Below are 18,461 nucleotides of genomic sequence, written 5' to 3' on the forward strand. Positions count from 1 at the left end.
CGAGCCCCACATCAGGCTCTTCCGCTATGGGCCTGCTTCTTCCTCTCCCACTCCCCTGCTTGTGTTCCCTCTCTCACTGGCTGTCTCTATCTCTGTCAAATAAATAAATAAAATCTTTAAAAAAAAAAAAAAGAAAAAGAAAAATATATTTGAGCTTTTGTAGTATTTATAAACTGGAACTCTTAAAAATTTGGCATGGGCCACTCATTCAACACATAACTTCTATCACATATTTCTCATCTTGAGACTGTCCCGTTTTTCCAGATTTATTGACAACTGTACTGTGAGTCTCCTTGACAGTCCTTTCTCATAAGGTCTCACTCTGGTTTTAATATCCAATGTAAACCTTAAATAATTCAGAAATGTCTTTAATGAGTTCATGCATAGTGTTCTTTCTTGGTTGTTTCTTCCTGATCATTTTGGAGATTATTTTTTATCCTTTTACCTTAACTATTAAATCAAAACTCTCTAAGCTCTAGTGAACTGTTGTATGCTAACCAGAGAATCGAAGATTGGCCTATGAACTGAAATACTAGTGTTTTAATTTACAATGAAGACCCAAAAATCAACACACTATATTCCACTCTTGATAGTACACCCTTACCTGTATAAACTTACCTAGTAAAGAAATTTAGTTTTCAAAAGGTTTCACGGAACAAAGCAAAGCCTTGGTTTTTTTATGACCTGAAATACTATCTCACTAGGCCATATAAAACATCTCTCATTATTATAATCCTATCATATTTTACCTTTGGGCAGAACTTGTTATTACCTTATACATTTTAACTCTGTCAGGCAAATTTCAGAACAAGCACAGCTACCTGTACACCACTTAGAAACCAGTCGACACAACCTGATGATCTGCCTTTGTTACCTTGGCTAGATCTTGGAGATACGAAGGCTCCTAAGAACCATATCCTGCTTATTCTTGCAGTTGACAGATGTCTTTCATTTTGTGTTTGGCTCTTACTAGTTGCTATCAAAGAAGGTAACCATTTTATGGTCTTTTTCCCCATATCAGGACCTGGAGGGGATCTTTTGTGGCACACTGTTGGTTCATAACATTTGTAGGAGCTTCCCAAATGTATTCTAAACCAGCTCCCATACTCACAGGGCAGGGAGAGACCCAAGAAGGAGGCAAGCCACGCCAGGTTGGTAGGTGCCAGTTTTAATAAGCAATGAGAACTTATATGCAGGGCTTGTTTTGGGTGGCAGCAGATGAATGGATCCCCACACCCACCCAAAAAATCCTAACTTTATAAAGAGGCTGTAACTGGGGTCGTGACATAAATTATGCAGGTAGTCTCAACATCATATCTGAAGGCTTTGTCCTTTGATCAGTCTATGAGAGCAGAAAAGGCAAATAGAACCTACATTCCAAGAACAGGGGAGGGGTTAAGGAGCCTCTGTGTGCCTGGCTCTAGCTCATGGATTGGTCAGCAGTCATGTCTTTTTTTTTTTTTTTTTTTTTTTTTTTTTTAAAGCTAACTCCATGCCCAGCATGGAGTCCAATGCAGGGCTTGAGCTCACAACCCTGAGATCAAGACCTGAGCTGAGATCAAGAGTCAGAAGCTTAACCAATTGATCCAGAGCCACCCAGGTGCCCTGGCAGTCATTTCTTTTTGATGCCAATACCCAACAATCCCATTTTCAACTGATTACATGAAGAAGTATCCTGTCTTCTACCAGCTCATCTCATTGATAGTACAAAGGAAATCAGTCATATACTGGCTTTCAAAAGAACCCAAAAACTGTAAGCAAAATCTCAACTTTCATGTGGATAGGAAGAGCAACAGGCACCTATATTAGTAGAATTATTCTGACACACTACTGCCCAACCTACACAGTGCTTAAAATCCATATCATTAAAATGGCATTATTGAGTATCTTTGTACCATTCACCATGCTAGTGGTTTTACATATGTAATTACATTTACCCTTCACAAAAATCTGCAAAATAAGTGGGAAATCCCTATTTTTTTAAGTAAAAAAAATTGGAGATTGTAAAGATAAGGAAATATGTCCATAGTCACGAAGATAGAAAGTAATGGAATAAAAAGAATCTATGTTGATCTGACTTCAAGAAGTATGTTCTTTCCACTACACCACAAACCTACCTTATTTGTATAGGGCTTTATTGAGCATTTTTAGCAGGCAAAGACACTAGTCTACGTAAAAAGTAATTAACTACTAGCTGACGATAATTTTCTATATTGATATGACATGATATCTGTTATACCGTACTTTCCGGCACAGAATGACATATCAGTTAAACAGCACCCCTATGAGTTAGGTAAAATTACTTCCATTTTGCAGATGAGGCTTAGGCTTAGCGTGAGTGTCGTGCTTTATCCAAGGTAGTTCAGTTGTCCAAGTCACTTTAGAGGGTGTTGTGACTAAGTCTTCTCTTCATTTCAAAGTACTACTCTGCATTTCTTTCAGAAACTTCCACCGCCCATTTTCAGTTTAAAAATGAAACACACTGTAGGTAAATTTTGATTATGGAAAAGATAGAGAAATATTTAGATGCACAGTCTATTTCCTAGGCATCATGAAAAGATGTTAAAAAGTAACATGAGAATATAGGGTTCTGGGTCAGGCGAGGGGGAGGGTTGGGTAGGCAACTGTCGGCTACAACACATATTCCTTGCTTATACTTATTTCCTTATTTCTCTTAAAGCTCTTTGAGTTAGATCTAATTTCCTCCTTTTGTAGGTAAAGAGATGGAGGCTCAGAGAATTTAAGTAATATATTCATGCCCAACTTTGTAGACATTCAAAGGCAAAAGCAGGATTTGAACCCAGGTATCTGTGTGTCTAGAACTCACGCTCCCTCTCCCACACCTTTGGAATGAGAGGAAGACTGGACAGACCACCAGCTTCTCAATTTCACCTTAGATTGTGTCTGAATAGAAACACAATATTCATCCTTGAAAGCACTCACTCATTTTTCCTCTTGCACTATGGGCATACATTCAGAAAGTCTGTCTTAAAAGGTAAGGAAGAAAGAAGAAAAGTTAGAAAACTTTCTTGCTACAGAGCAGTTGCAATAGAAGTATTCTTTCCTATTCTTTCAAGGGAAAAATCAAGTATTGTGTTTGATACATTTGAAGCTACTTTTGTACATCAAGAGAGCCTTCAATTCTGCTTCAAACAGAAGATGTCTTTTTTTCACATTAGTAGAAACAGATTCTGATCACAGATCTTTTCCCGTCTTTGGTTTCTACTTCCTGAACCATGCACAAACTGATTTTGAAATTCTGAAAGCATTCCAAATAGAAGAGGTTTCCATTGCACTTAAAATACCAGAGGGGCGGATTTGGGTTCTCATTCAATTAACTATCAAGACTAGAATATAAGGATGTCATCTTATAGGAGAACAGTCCTGCCAATTCAACAGTGACTGTTTAGTTGTTTTTTTCATCTATCATACACTATCATGGTTGTCATATGGCAGTATAACTTAGCATTCCTTATGATATATGCAAAATTGCACGACTAATGCTAATATAATATATTAACATTGGATTAAGTACTATTAAGTACAACATAAACCTAATTCTCTTTTATACAACTAGTAAAGTGGAAATATTTAGTCAACTTATTGTCTGGCAATTGGAAGGTAAAAAAAAAAAACTGAATACTTTTATTTGTATTGACACATTTATGCTCTGAATGTGGGATGGATAGATGGATGGGTGGATGAGTGAGGAGGGAAGAAATGATATTTGTTAAGCATATTTTATGTCTCAAGCATTATTCCTAGCATTTTATGTTTTTCTTAATGAATTGGCATATTTATTGATAGCTGAATCCCAGGTTGTTGTCCCCAGATAATGCTGTATTTGAGATATGCATCCCAAATAATCTTTCCACTCAGGATGTGAAATAAGGTATTCTTGTGTTTTATCACTGCAATTTTCATGCATGTAAATTTGATCCCCAAAAGAATGATCTTTAAGAAGTGGTATTTTGAAAGTTTATTATGTTATGTTTTGTAATGCTTTTAAAAATATACAGTTAGAGTCTAGCCTTCATGATGATTTCCCCTGCTGCAGTTAGGAAAGAAGATACCTCCGTGTGTGTGTATGTGTGTATATCTCTGTGTGTGTATTCATGGGAAGTGAACTGTTCTGTGTGGTTTCCAGCAAATTAGGGTGTCTGTTTCCTCATACAATTGGGAAAAATAATCATATCCTTCGGCTTTTTTGAAACAACTGATAGTCTCAAAGTCACATTGTCAAAATAGGATGCTGTTGTCAAAGTTGACAGTAGTACGGGGAGGAGAAGGTGCCTATTAGTATTAGGACTGCTGTTACTCATTTATAAGTGGCAGCAGTAGTAAAGAAGCTATCACTTATTGAACACAATATGTGCTAAAAATAGTGTGACTATTTTGCATCCATTATGTCCTATTGCTAAAAAACAAAAGCTAAGGCAGAGAGCTAAAGTGATTTAGCTAAAGTGACACATATAAAAGAAAGGGAGAGAAAGCAAAGAATAATTTCAACATGTTCTTTATCCTCATCCTGGGTTTTAGAATCAGGAATCTTTTAGTTAAAGCAACTGAAAATCCAATTCAAACTGGTTTATGCAAAAATGAGGACTTATTGAGTCATGTATTTGAAAAATCATCGGTCACTATATCTTCAGGCAAGGCTTTAAACAGGAGCTCAATGGTGCCTGATTCTTCTGGCTCTCGTTCTCATTCCCCTCATCTCTCCATCTTTTGGCTTTATTTTCTTCTCTGTTGGCTTTATTCTCTAACAGACAAGATAGCCACCAGCAATTTGAAGCTTACATTTTATCAACTAAGTGGAAACGGTATTTTACCTAAGTGGTTCCAGGGACAAGTCCCAGAACTGAATATTATTGGCCTGCCTTGGCTCATATGTCCATCCCTCAATGACTAACTGGACTGAAGGTGGAATGTTCTGATTGGCCAAGCTTAGGTTGTACACCCAACCCATCCCCTTGGATTGGTACCAGCACTGCACAAGCCAAATGAACTAAGAGTGGAAGAAGGTTGTTTCCCCCAAAGAAAACAATGTCGTTTTATCGGATGGGGAAGACACTGACAAACAAAGATCACAAATGTCTGCTACAGCCACTTAGACATGGAAAGCGCCAACTCTCAGACTTGAGACACGGGGGAACAGCCCCATCCCTGAAGCTAGGCGGCTCAGTCACTTTCAGTACGGAGTCATCATCTCAGTAGGTTATCTACTTACTCTTCCAGGATAAGTATTGAAAGGGTTCCAAATGGCAAAATGTACAACTGGAAAGCATCTTAATTATGTAAACTGACTCTTTCCCACAACTCACTAGTGCTTCCAGAATCTGAATATGAAAGGATGAGGACTGAGGTTAAAGTAGTTCCCACCAGTGAACAGACCAAAGATTATAATTACAATGGGTATTTGGCCAGTCCCAAAAGATTAACCAGTAAAGATTCAAGTCACATTCAAATCATAACTGGCACAAGGGCAGGATTTCTTTAAAGGGTCAGATTAGCAGCTAGTGATGGGAAGATCATGTAGAAGATGTTAAACAAAAGTTAATCTACTTTTATCCCATTTGTTTATCTGTATATTTATTCTCCCTGAACTGGCTTCCTCCTGAAATGGCTGCTTCTGGAGTTTATGACAGTGTATGGTTAAGGAGGGGGAGAGCATTGGCAGCTAAACAAATGACAGAATAATGATGAAGTGGAAAAACAGCTGAGTGCTGTAATTTACAGATGAAGTGGCTGCATCAAAACCAGGGAAACGAGCTCTATTTAACAGTCTCCACACTGCCATCTCTGGTGGCTCATTCTTCTGACTTTACAAGCCCTCTCTGCCACACTCAACTCTACCCAGAAAGAAATGGAGAGAAAGAAACATGCTCTACTTTTGCATAAACGGCACTGAGACTGCTCCTGCCTCCCCATTTGGGAGCAAAAGCAATGCCAATATATCCACCAAGAGACTGGCTTTTGTGCCAAATCTCTCCTAGCCAAAAAATAAAAATGAAAAAATAAAATTAATGGATGCTTCATCAATAAGAATTTAACTCCCAGGGAATAGTAAACATTAATAACCAAAGACTCTGACATCCTTGAAAAGCCCGAGATGAGGTATCTTCCTTCAAAACATCCGTGTCATCACAGTTGTGTGGTTGAAAGCCCCTGCTTTGTCACTATTTCTTCATCTCCTACAGTGACACGTACTGCTACAGTATAATTTTTTGTACTTAAAAATGAGGAATTACTTGCTATTTAATACTACTAGAGCTAACATAGCTGCCTCAAATTCCACTTTTATCCACTCTCAGCTTGAGAACAGGATGCTTTCTCTGTGTCTCTCCTAGCAATTTCCAATCATAGACAATTTTAATATTTCATGGTTGTGTCATTATGAAACTGGCAAGCCCAGCTGCCGCCTCTTGGTGAGATAACTAGTTGTGTGTATGCTTGAGTTGTATTTTATGCTTGTCATAAAAGATACTGTTACCATTTCTTCCAAATTTTCAGGAACATAGTTAAGGCAAAAATCTTGTACTTGCCACTCATAATTTCATTTATTCAGTTTCCCTAGAATTCAAAGGAAGTGGGCACTCTTTCCTATGTCTCCATCCCACAAATAAGGAAGGAGGAAAGTGAGACTCGCAGAGGTTAAGTAACATGACCATGATTATGTAGCAGTGGCAGAGACAGGATTCAAACTCGGTTGCCCCTCAGAACAAAGCCCATACTTTACCCAGTCTGAATCCCAGCCACCTTCCTTTTTCTAATCATTTAGACTCTGAATGCCTTCAACTTCCTACCATCCATCCTTGGATGAAAACTTGCTTTCTGGGTCTTTCTTACACACTGAGGTGGCAATTACTCCTAGCACAGTCTTGAAATGGGACCTGGCCTGTTTATTCCAGGGGTATTCCCATTTTAATACTGTTCAAAGGTCTAAGCTATTAGTCACCAATATGGACATGCATCACCACAACCTGTAGAGAGATTTCTGGATTTGTTTTCACTAGAGATGTCCAGCCTCATCCAGGCTGAGTTAGATTGCTAGCTCATTTGGGCTAGAGAGGGTCCAGTTTGTAAAACAGTGATTCCCATGCTCAGCCAGGGTAGAAAATCACTTGTTTTAAAAAAAATCAAGTTCACTCTGTTGATTGTTTTTCTTTGCTGTGCATCAGCTTTTTAGTTTGAACTACATCATGTGTATATATTGTGTATTTTTGCTTTTGTTTCCTGTGCTTTTTGGTGTTATATTCAGAAGCCATCATCAAGACCAAGGTCTTGAAGTTTTCCCCTATTTTTCTTCTAGGAGTTTTAGTTTCAATTCTTGCATTTGTCTTTAATCCAGTTTGAGTTGATTTTTGTTGTGGTGTAAGATTGAGGTCCAATTTCATCATTTTGCTTGTAGATACCCAGCTCTCCCAGCCCCATTTGTTGAAGTGACTCTCCTTTCCCCATTGTGTATTTTTGGTGTCCTTGTACAATATGTATTGGTTCCTTTCTGGCCTCTCCATTTTTTTTTTTAATTTAAATTCAGTTAGCCAACATACCGAACATCATTATCTCAGATGTAGTGTCGTTTTGTTCCATTGGCATATATGTTTGTCTTTATGCCAGTGCAGGTACCACACTATATCTTTGTAACATATTTTTAAATCAGGAAGTTTTTCAGTCATTTGTATATAACACCACTTGTCAATGTGTGTCCCCTCCAAAAAATAACTACTTAAACAAAATACTAAAAAGAATGGAGGTTCCATGGTCAAATGTGTTTTAAAAATATTATATATTTAACCTCTCTTGTGAAGAACCATGGCATCCCAGTTTTTAAAAATAACATGTATGCATAATAAAATTCTGGAAAGTTTTGAAGTAAAAAAATTGGGAAACCTGAAGTTTATCAACCGTCATGAGCACTGAAAACTTTAAACCTTCAATACCTATTAACATTACTGAGACATAGGGTCGCCTGGGTGGCTCAGTCGTTAAGCGTCTGCCTTTGGCTCAGGGCAGGATCCCGGGGTCCTAGGATCGAGCCCCACATCAGGCTCCTCTGCTGGGAGCCTGCTTCTTCCTCTCCCACTCTCCCTGCTTGTGTTCCCTCTCTCACTGGCTGTCTCTCTCTCTAATAAATAAATAAAATCTTAAAAAAAAGAAAAACATTCCTGCGACATAGTATTTCAGAAATACACTTTGGGAGCAAATCAATAGTGAAGTCTTTGTATCCAAAGCAGAGTGATACATATGTATTACAGCTATAATATCCCGTAGTTACTCATATTCTCTTTACATACGTAGATAGTATTTTCATGGAGTCTAAGAGATCAAGAGGAATTTTGGTGTTTTCTTATAATTACACATAGCCCTCCCGTGGTGGTGAGACAGTATCTCCCTTCACACTGGTTTTGAATATCTCTCCACCCAATACCATCCTTTTTCCTGTTCTAAAATCACAATCATGCTAATTCTTGTAACATTTTTAAAAACTTTTTTCTGATTATGAAACTCATACGTGTTTATTGCAGAAAATTTAGAAATTTCAGGAAAGTTAAATTAGGAAATAAAACCACTTAGACTCCATAGCTGGAAATAACCATTATTTGTAGTTCTTTATTAATGCTTCCACTTCATACACTCATGCACACACAAGCAGTCCAGACATGTGCCCTAATAGGAAATAGGCACTGTTATAGGCTGCAGTGTATTCCCCAAAATTTATATTTTGAAGCTCCAGCCCTCAACATGACTGTATTTGGAGACACAGCCTTTAGACAGGGGTGCAGACAAAAAGAAAAGGCCATGTGAGGTAATACCAAAAAAGTGGCCATCTGCAAACCAAAGAGAGAAGGCTCAGGATAAACCATACCTTTCAACACCTTCATCTTGGACTTAGATCCTTCAGAATGATGAGAAGATACATTTCTGTTGTTTAAGCCACCCCCTCCGTGGTATTTTGTTATGGGATCTATAGTAAACTAATACGGTACATACCGTGTATAGCTAACTTTTATCAAGTACTTAATACATACCTCATCGTAAGCTATCTGTAGCATTGGTACAGTGAATCACTCCTTTTGTCTTTTGGGTGATAACTCTTTCTAGCTCTTTTCCTTCCTTTCTGACTCTTTCTCCACGTTCTCTTCTGCTCTTTACCCTTTTTCCCAATATCTCAATATTTGGAGGATCCTAGGTCTGTATTTTGATCTCTTGTCCATTTACCCCCTTCAGTGTGTAACCTTATCCATGCTCCTGGCTTTTTACACCATCTATATGCATATGACTTTCCAAATTTCTGTCTCCAGTCTGAATCCCTTCTCTGAACTCCTGACTTGTCTCCCATCATTCAAACACAAATAATTTGTGTTTTATAGATGAGGGAATGAAAGCTCAGGGAGGTTAATTCACTTACCCCAGGTCTCAGAACTAGTAAGTTCAGGAACCTGAATCCAATTCTAAAGCAATCTGACTCCAGGCTTTCTATATTATGTCTCTTCTCTAGTGAGGTGAACTTGTTTCCAATCATTAATATACATGACCATTTTGTTAATTCAATTTGTTGACTGAATTAACAAAATGGTCTGTAATGAACAGTCAGCTTCATGCCAGACTTTGTTCTAAGTGCTGAGGCCATAACAAGAAACTAACCAGATCAAGTCCCTGTTCTAGGGATCTTATACTTTAATGTTGGAGACAGAACTAAAAAATCAGCAAAAAGTTAGATGTCAGGTGATAATAAGCACTATAAAAATGTAAGTGGGAAATGGGCGGGTTGGGAGGTAATATTTTATACAGGGTGGTGAGAGAAAGCATGTTAATAAGGTAACATTTGTGTAAAAACCTAAAAGAAGGCAAAAGCAAGCAATAGAGATCCTTGGAGAAAGGAGCTCCAGGTACAGGGACAAGCAAATGCAAAGACGCAGGTAATGCAAGACCTGGTAGGTTACAGTAAGGCACTTAGATTTCACATGGCATCAGTTAGGAAGCCGTGAGAGGACTTGAACAGAAAAGTGGCATGTCTGATATTTTCAAAGGACCTGAGTTGTATAGATTAGACCGTAAGAGGGGAGGGAGGAAGAGGGGCAACCAATCTGGAGGACAGTGCAGTAAGTTGAGAATTGATGGTGGCTTGAGAAGTGGTAGAAGCACAGTCATGCCGAGAAAGGAAAGAGTGGTCAGATTTGAGTCATATTTTGAAAGTAGAGCTGATAGAATTTGCTGAGGGGTGAAGTGAGTATGAAAATATCAGAGATGCATGCTTGTCTTTCAGCCCGGGAACGTGATGTAACCATTTACTGAGGGGGAAAGATGAACGGAATGATCAGGTTCTGGAGGCAAGTCTTGAACTTAATTTTTATGCATTAAATATTTATGTAGAGGTATCAAGTGAACAATTTGCAGTCCAGAAGCAAGATCTAGGCTGGTTAAAAAATAGTTGAAGATAACAGCTTTCATTTGGTCGTATCAGCTTTCTGTTACTGCTGTAACAAGTACTACAAATGTGATGGCTTAAAACAACACAGAGTTATTGTCTTAAAATCCTGTAAGTCAGAAGCCTGACACAGATCTCACTGGGCTAAAATCAAGATGTGGACAGGGTGATGGTACTTTCTGGAGACTCTAGAGGAGAATCCATGTGTTTGCTTTTTCAAAGCTTCTGGAAGCTGCTGCATTCCTCAGCTAATGGATGCCTTCCTCCATCTTCACAGCCAGCACTGATGACTGGAGTGTTTCTCACCATGCATCACTCTGACCTCCTCTTTGGCCTCCCTCTTATACTTTCAGCAACTCTTACGATTACATTGGGCACATCTGGATAATCCAGACTAATCTATTTTAAGGACTGCTGATTAGTAACCTCAATTCCATCTGCAAACTTAATCCCTTTTTACCATGTAAAGTAACCTGTTCACAGGTTCCAGGAATTCAGATGTGGATATCTTTGGAGAGTGGGACACTACTCTGCCTACTGTGGTATATATAAATAGATGAGACTGAATGAGATCCCCTAGGGCGTGAGTATAGAGGAAGAAGAAAAGCAGTCCAATGGCTGAGGTTGAGCAGTTAAGGGGGAAGCAGTAAAGGAGAAGCAGACAGGGAAGGAGAAAACAAAAGGGAAAAGTAGCATCCTGAAAGCTCAGTGAGAAAGTCTTTAAAGAAAGAGGGAATGACCCACTGTTCCAACGCTGCAGATAGGTTAAATAAACGAGGGCTGAGAACAGACCCTTGGATTTGGCAGTGTGCAGGTCATTGGTGACTCTGACAAAAGTTGTTTGGGTGTTGAGTTTTGTGCAAGTCTGTTTCCTGCCCTGCTTGCCAACACCATTCATATAATCGGTTTCCCAAGTGAATGTAGTCAAGTTGTCTATTCCTTATGACCAGTGTCTTCCATCTTTAAAAACTTTCATTTCTACCATCCTATTTTTCTTTTCATCTTCTAGCAAAACTTCTTTTTTGTGCTGTCTTTGCTTCCTGACTTCCTATTCTCTCTTGTACCCATTTCAAGAAAGATTTTGCCCCCACCTCTCCTCCAAAACAAGTTTCTGCAAGTGGAAGATTGTGAAGTGTTGCTAGTGTTAGTAAGAAATACACTGTTGCAAATAAAAATCTGGCTATGTCTGAGATGAAAAAGCCAAATTGGAAGGAGTGTGTTTTGTCCTCTTGTAACATAGCAAGGTGGAAAATTGTATCCTAATAGAGAAGAAAACAATAAAAAATCAGTTCTGAGGTTTTTGTACTTCTCATGACATTTCCCTGCTTTGTAACTGTTAGGCCCATTGTCTTGCTTGTTAACACTGTGCAGAGGAGGGAAGCCAATATTCTGCAGACATGGAAGTGAGAAGGGCACACCAGCTTCTTTATGATTAACTTGGAAGGGATAAGGGCATTTTTGCCGGCGTAACTTAAATTATTGACTGCTGAAATGTAAGCACACTCGGAAGGGCTTCCATGCCAAGAGCATAAGTCCTGGACCACGTGCCAGATTCCCAGCGTCTGAGTTCCTATGTGTGATGGTCTGTTTTGCTGAATTCTGTTACATTTAAAATGCACTTTAAAGGTTCAGAAGGAAAAATCACAGTAAAGCTCTTCCAGTAACATTGCTCCCTCATACAATATTTACATTACCTGCTGTATAGTGTACCAAGAAATTTTGCAAAACTAAGGGGCAGAAAAATCACTTATTTGTCGTGCCCACTTAGAGATGGGGAAACAAAGAGTTTTTGCCCCAGATTCTACACCTATTGAGTAACCAATTTAAACAGGTACACAATGCTCCTCTAAGGCTTGAAGCTAGAATTGAAAAGAGACATGGTGATCGTTCGGCTATGTAAGTGAGCGGCGTAAAGCTCAGTGATCAAGGTGAGATGGTGTTAAACATGCCATTAAAGAAAAATAACCAGTAGTTTCACTGGAAGAGTACGGCAGCCATAGACCACTGTGGAATTGAATCGCACTTTTCCCTGGAGAAAGTCATCACATAGGGTAGCATTTGATATATGTCTGGACACCATACTTTCATTCTGGGTCTTTCTGTAACTCTAAACCCAAAAGAACTTGACCCTCCCTTCACATCATATTTTTTTTTTTAAAAATCTCAAGTTGGATCGTAGACCTAAACATAAAATATAAAGCCACAGCGTTTCTAGAAGAACAAAACAGAAGAAAAATCGTTGTAAGTTTGGATTAGGCAAAGAGGTTTTTAGATAAGACTAAGAAGCATAAACCCTAAAGAAAAATATTTAAAACTTCTATTCATAAGACACTGTAAATAAAATGACCAGACAAGCCTCAGGCTGGGAGAAAATATTTGCAAAACAACTACTTGGTAAAGGACTTATACCCAGAATATATAAGGAATTTCCCATCTCAAGAAGACAAAGAACCCAATAAAAATAGCGAAACATGTGAATGAACACTTGTCCGGAAGACATGCATGGGTTGCAAATGAGCACACACACACAACTTCAGATCTTTACTCATTAGGGCGATGCCAATTAAAATTACAACGAGATACAGAGGTGCACCTTGAGCAAGTGGAACTCGCAGACATTGCCGGTGTGAATGTCAGATGATACAGTCACTTTGGAAGAGAGTTTGGCATTTCGTTATGAAGTGAAACTTACACTCAGCATGTGATCCAACGATTCCAGTCCTAGGTACCTGCCAAAAAGAAATGAAAACATACAGCTACAAGATAACCTGTAGGTGAATGTGCATAACAACTTTATTCATAACAGGCCAATATTAGAAATAATAAAAAGTGCCCATCAAATGGCAGACCGGCAATTACTGTGCGGCCGAATATTGCTCAGTAGTAAAAAGAAGGAGCTACTAATACATTCAGTGACATCCTAAAAAAGGCAAAGCTATAGTGACTAAAAGCAAATGAGGGTTGCCTAAGGCTGAGGGTCTGCAGAGTCACTGACTGTAGAGGGACACCGGGAACTTCTTGGGGTGAAGTAAATGTTCTATATTTTAACTGTAGTAGTGGTAATTGACTATGCACTTTTGCCAAAATGTACCAAATTGTACATTTGAAAAGGCTGAATTTTGCTGTGTATAAATGATATCTTAATAGACCTAACGTAAGTCAAGGCGGAGAATAAATTAAAGGGAGGAAAACTTAACCCAGGGAGGCAAAAATGGGTAGTTTTTAGCTGAGAGAAAGCAAGACTGTAAGTCTTTGTTTTAAAAGAAGAGTTTTCCAAACGACTGTGTTTGGGTTGGAACGCAGCCCATTGTCATCGTTTTTGTCCGCATGGTATTGGCCAGACTATGTATAAATGAATGATTAATGATTTGCCAACATCTAAAACGCACAAGGAACTTCACATAAAAATCTAGTATTTTGACCTTCTGTAAAAATGTCATGGAAATCTGGTCCCATTAGAACAAAATTCCAGTATAGCCAACCTGACTGAGGTGAGTGACACTGGGCCTGCTTCACTCCTTTGCCTGTCTGGATCCCGTAGGCATTTCTGTTTTCAGTTGTGGCTTTAAATCTCAAAAACAGCCCAGCTAACAACAGTCTCTAGAGACCTCTGTGTGGAGTAATTGGGGATGGTAGCTTTAGCATGTGCTGGCTAAAATGCCTTCTTTACACTTCCAAAAACCCCGAATGTACTTGATTTTTTAAAAAATTTACCTTAGTTACAGTCAGTTGTGCTTATATAGTCCTCCTTATTTAAAATATGTTTGGAATGGTATTTTAATGTTAATAAAGCTTAATGCAAATGCTGATATCTTGATTAGTAAGAGAGAAGGCGGAAACCTTTCCAGGACATCCTTTATCAATGCCTATAATAATTCTAGCTATGGATAAAAAGCCCCCATTGGCAAATCCACCTCCTAGAAGTACCCGAAGGAATCGTGGCCTTAATGCCTCAGAATACTTGAGCAGATTTAAGTGTACACCTTGCAAAGTCTCAATGATATTCCAAGTCACAACTAGAAGTCACAATTAGAAAGAAATATTTAAAACTGTAACTGTAAACAATTAGTAACAGCTGGGGCACCTGTGTGGCTCAGTTGGTTAAGCTTCCGCCTTCTGCTCTGGTCATGATCTCAGGGTCCAGCCCAGTCTGGCTCCCTGCTCAGCAGGGAGATTGCTTCTCCCTCTCCCTCTGCTGCTCCATTGCTTGTGCTCTCTCTGTGGCAGATAGATAGAGAAATAGAAAAATAGAAAAATAGATAAATAAATAAATAAATAAATAGATAAATAAATAAATAAATAAATAAATAAAATTAGTAATAGTTAAAAGATTTGCAAGAAAGCCACATTTTAAATTTTTACCTAGCTTTTTTTTTCTTTTTTTCCCATCATATCTTATACAATAAAAGATATGCTCCATAGTGGTTAAAGTTTTATTAAAGTTGAGATGTTTTGGTACAGATGTGTGTTTACAAGGTTAACAACAGGTTTCACAGCAAGATCAGTCTGAGTCACCTTGTAGCAAAGACAACCAATCAGAGGAAAAGTTTCTAATAGATGGAAGAAGCAGCACTTTAAAGGAAAGCTCCCGCCCCCTGATCCCATGTCACAATACAGAATTTTTTTCCTGCAGGGTTATAATGTTCATTTGTGGGTGGAATGTTTGAGGATTATTCCCTTTCTTTACCTTGAATCCAAGCATGCCTCTGGCCATGGTCACATAGCTCTGTAATAATTAGGGGCCGTACATAAGAAAAGAATGTTTTAGGGAAGGCATACAGGCTTTTGCCAGATTTGAGTCTAAAGTCCAGAGCTAAATGTTAGGACTTTTCTGATGAGGGTGAGGGAGTTGTGGTCTGTGGACCAGCTGCGTATCCAGAACCTTAAAACTAGTTGTCAAATAAACTCTGAAGAGGTTTAATATCAGGAAATGTCAACCTACCAATGCAAATTCTGCTTTCTGCTTTAAATCCTGCTATTTGCCCCACAGAGCAAATACACACCCTGTGAATATTATGAGCAGTGTTATTTTCAAAAATTGAATTATTTTCACTAGACAAACCTAGATGTTCATAATTCAGGCTATCTGCTTTTTTATTATCTTTCTGACATAGTACAGAGTCACTAGGCTTCATACAAAGATAAATGCATATATGAGCCTTGCAATTATTCCTCCATCTACCAGTATTTTATTTATGCTGTGTACCAGACCACAGTATAATTCATATCTGTCAAATGTTGCCGAGAGTCATTTTAAACCCATGAGGTAGATGAAAACAGGAGGACACCAAGATTTGTTACGGAGCTCCTGTCTGGTTCACAGAAGTCATTGCCCTTCCTAGTAGATACAGTGTTGCAAACATTAAGAATAATGACTAATAAAAAAAGGTCAGATTCCAAAGCTGCTCCCTTTGGAATCTGTTTTGAGCGGTTTAATAAACTGCTCAAAACCAAAGAGTACACAGGACCTTCTTTCAGGGTGTGAAAAATTGGGGGAATGAAAAATGCCATTTAAAAGGGGGGAAATCCTAGCAAATTAGCACTGTATCCTCAGGAACACTTGGGTTTTGTGCAGATCTGTTTCCTGACCTACTCACCAAGGCTGCTCATATAATTAGTTTTCCTGACAAAAGAGTACAGCCAAAGTTAGTCACTCCTTATGACCAATATGAACAGGTTAAATTCAACAATGTTTCCAAATAGCCAGATTTGCCAGTGTACACTGTCAAGAAGGAGAATATTATTTTTTTTAGTTCTTTATTTAAATTCAATTTAGTTAACGTATACTGTATTATTGGTTACCGGTGTAGAATTTAGTGATTCCTCATTGCATATAACACCCAGTGCTCATTACAGTAAGTGCCCTCCTTAATGCCCATCACCCAGTTACCCCTTTTCCCCACCCACCCCTCCAGCAACCCTCAGTTTGTTTCCTAGTGTTCAGCGTCTCTTATGGTTTGCCTCCCTCTGTATTTTCATCTTATTTTAAGGTCCACTTCATTGTATGATCTGAACTTTTCCCTTTCCTCTTTCTGCCTCTCTCTGTTGCCTCCCTGCTTTCACAGGGTCTTTGGTCTGCCTGAAATGCCCTCTCATTCCATAATCTAGAAAATTCCAGGGAGCCTTCTGGGACCTCTGTGTCCGAATTATGTGCACCATTCCTGGGCTCCCATAGCACCCTGTCCTTATCACACGGTATTGCAGTCATTGATCAACGTAGCTGTGTCTACTAAAATTGCTACTACTTTAGTGACAACTACGTTGAATCTGACGTACTTTGTACTTGGCACAATGTACAGTGGAAGAATAAAGTAGAAGCCATTTCAGGAAGACAGCACATAGGTTTTAAGTGTGTTTTTTATCCTTTAAACAAAGATAGTCCGATTACAGTCATTGTCCGTGCTTCTAGCATAGTAGTTATGTCCATGCAACACACGCATTTATGACTCTTGCTGAAGTTACGTTGACATCAGAATAGCCCACTTACATTGATGTTCCCATTTGTGAAAAATTAGATTCAGACACAAATGAAAGCACCTGATAGGAGCTAGATATTTGCAACCTGTACATTTTGATGTTTTAAGAGACATAGCATGTAACCATTATGAAGCTCTCTTTTTCATTAAGTTGGAAACAAAATCATATTCCTGAGTAGCAGATCAATAGTGCTGGGATAAAAGAACAGGAGATGAAAATGTCCCTTTGTTTTTATATTCTCCCCATTCAGTCTAACAATCCAAAGTACTACTGAGATGCAGAAAGAAGGGATTTCTGCAGCTTTTATCCTTATTGGTGCCCAATTATTTAGGAGAAGGGGAAATGGGGAAGTGATCTCTTGATCATCTGTTTGTAGTTTCTACTCCTGAGGTGAAATAATAGTGTATGATGGCACAAAACTTTGTATTTAAAAACTAAACACAATTTTATATATTCCATCAACACCATAGATCGACAGGCAAGATAGGAATGGGGCAGGTGGTGTAGGTCATATGAACAATGGAGGTGGGGCATCTGATTTAAAGAGTTGGGCAGTTTGGGGCGCCTGGGTGGCACAGCGGTTAAGCGTCTGCCTTCGGCTCAGGGCGTGATCCCGGCGTTATGAGATCGAGCCCCACATCAGGCTCCTCCGCTATGAGCCTGCTTCTTCCTCTCCCACTCCCCCTGCTTGTGTTCCCTCTCTTGCTGGCTGTCTCTATCCTGTCGAATAAATAAATAAAATCTTAAAAAAAAAAAAGAGCTGGGCAGTTTGTTCAGCTCTAAAATGAGGTTGAACAAAATTATCTTTAAAGAATTCTTTTGCTATTAAATTATATAATGTTATAATTTTGAATCAGCCATGCTCTTCAGTAAGAAATTCAAATCAGCACACCTAACACTGTGCAAGGCTTTACTTAGGGTTTTTGTGTCCTTTACCAAATGAAGTCAACTCTTAAGTTTGGCATGATGAAAAGACCCAGACATTTTCTTGAATAACATATAGATACAGTCCATTCATTCACTTATTTATTCCACAAATCGTTCATTAATTTCCACTATGTGCTTCAGCATGCTAAGAGCTTAGGAAGTAAAAGTGAACATAATGTAAGCCCTGTTTTCATGAAGTGTGTACGGTCTAATAGGATAAATAGACATTAAATATATATATAAAATATAAACATATTGATATATATCCAGGAATTAGATATTTGTATATAAGTGTATATACTTGTATGTATAATTGTTTATATGATTTCATTTATACTTATATAAATACAAGCTGAGAAAATGACATCAAAGGAAGAGAGTTCAATGAGTGAAAACAACAGGTTGAACTATTTTAGATTAGGTTGTCAAGGCAGGCTTGAGGGGCTGACATATAATCTAAGACCTGAAACATGCAAAGGACACAGCCTTTCAAAGAGCCAGAAAGGAATGATCCAGGCAGTAGGAATGGCAGAGATGAAGGCTTAAAGAGGAAAGAGGGTAGCATGTTAAAGTCATTGACTGAAGGCCAGTGTGGCTGGGGCAGGGTGAGCAAGGGCAAGGTGGC

The sequence above is a fragment of the Ursus americanus genome, chromosome 14, assembly GCF_024610735.1.
Source record: "Ursus americanus isolate L20-20 chromosome 14, mUrsAme1.1.p, whole genome shotgun sequence".
NCBI classification, from domain to species: domain Eukaryota; kingdom Metazoa; phylum Chordata; class Mammalia; order Carnivora; family Ursidae; genus Ursus; species Ursus americanus.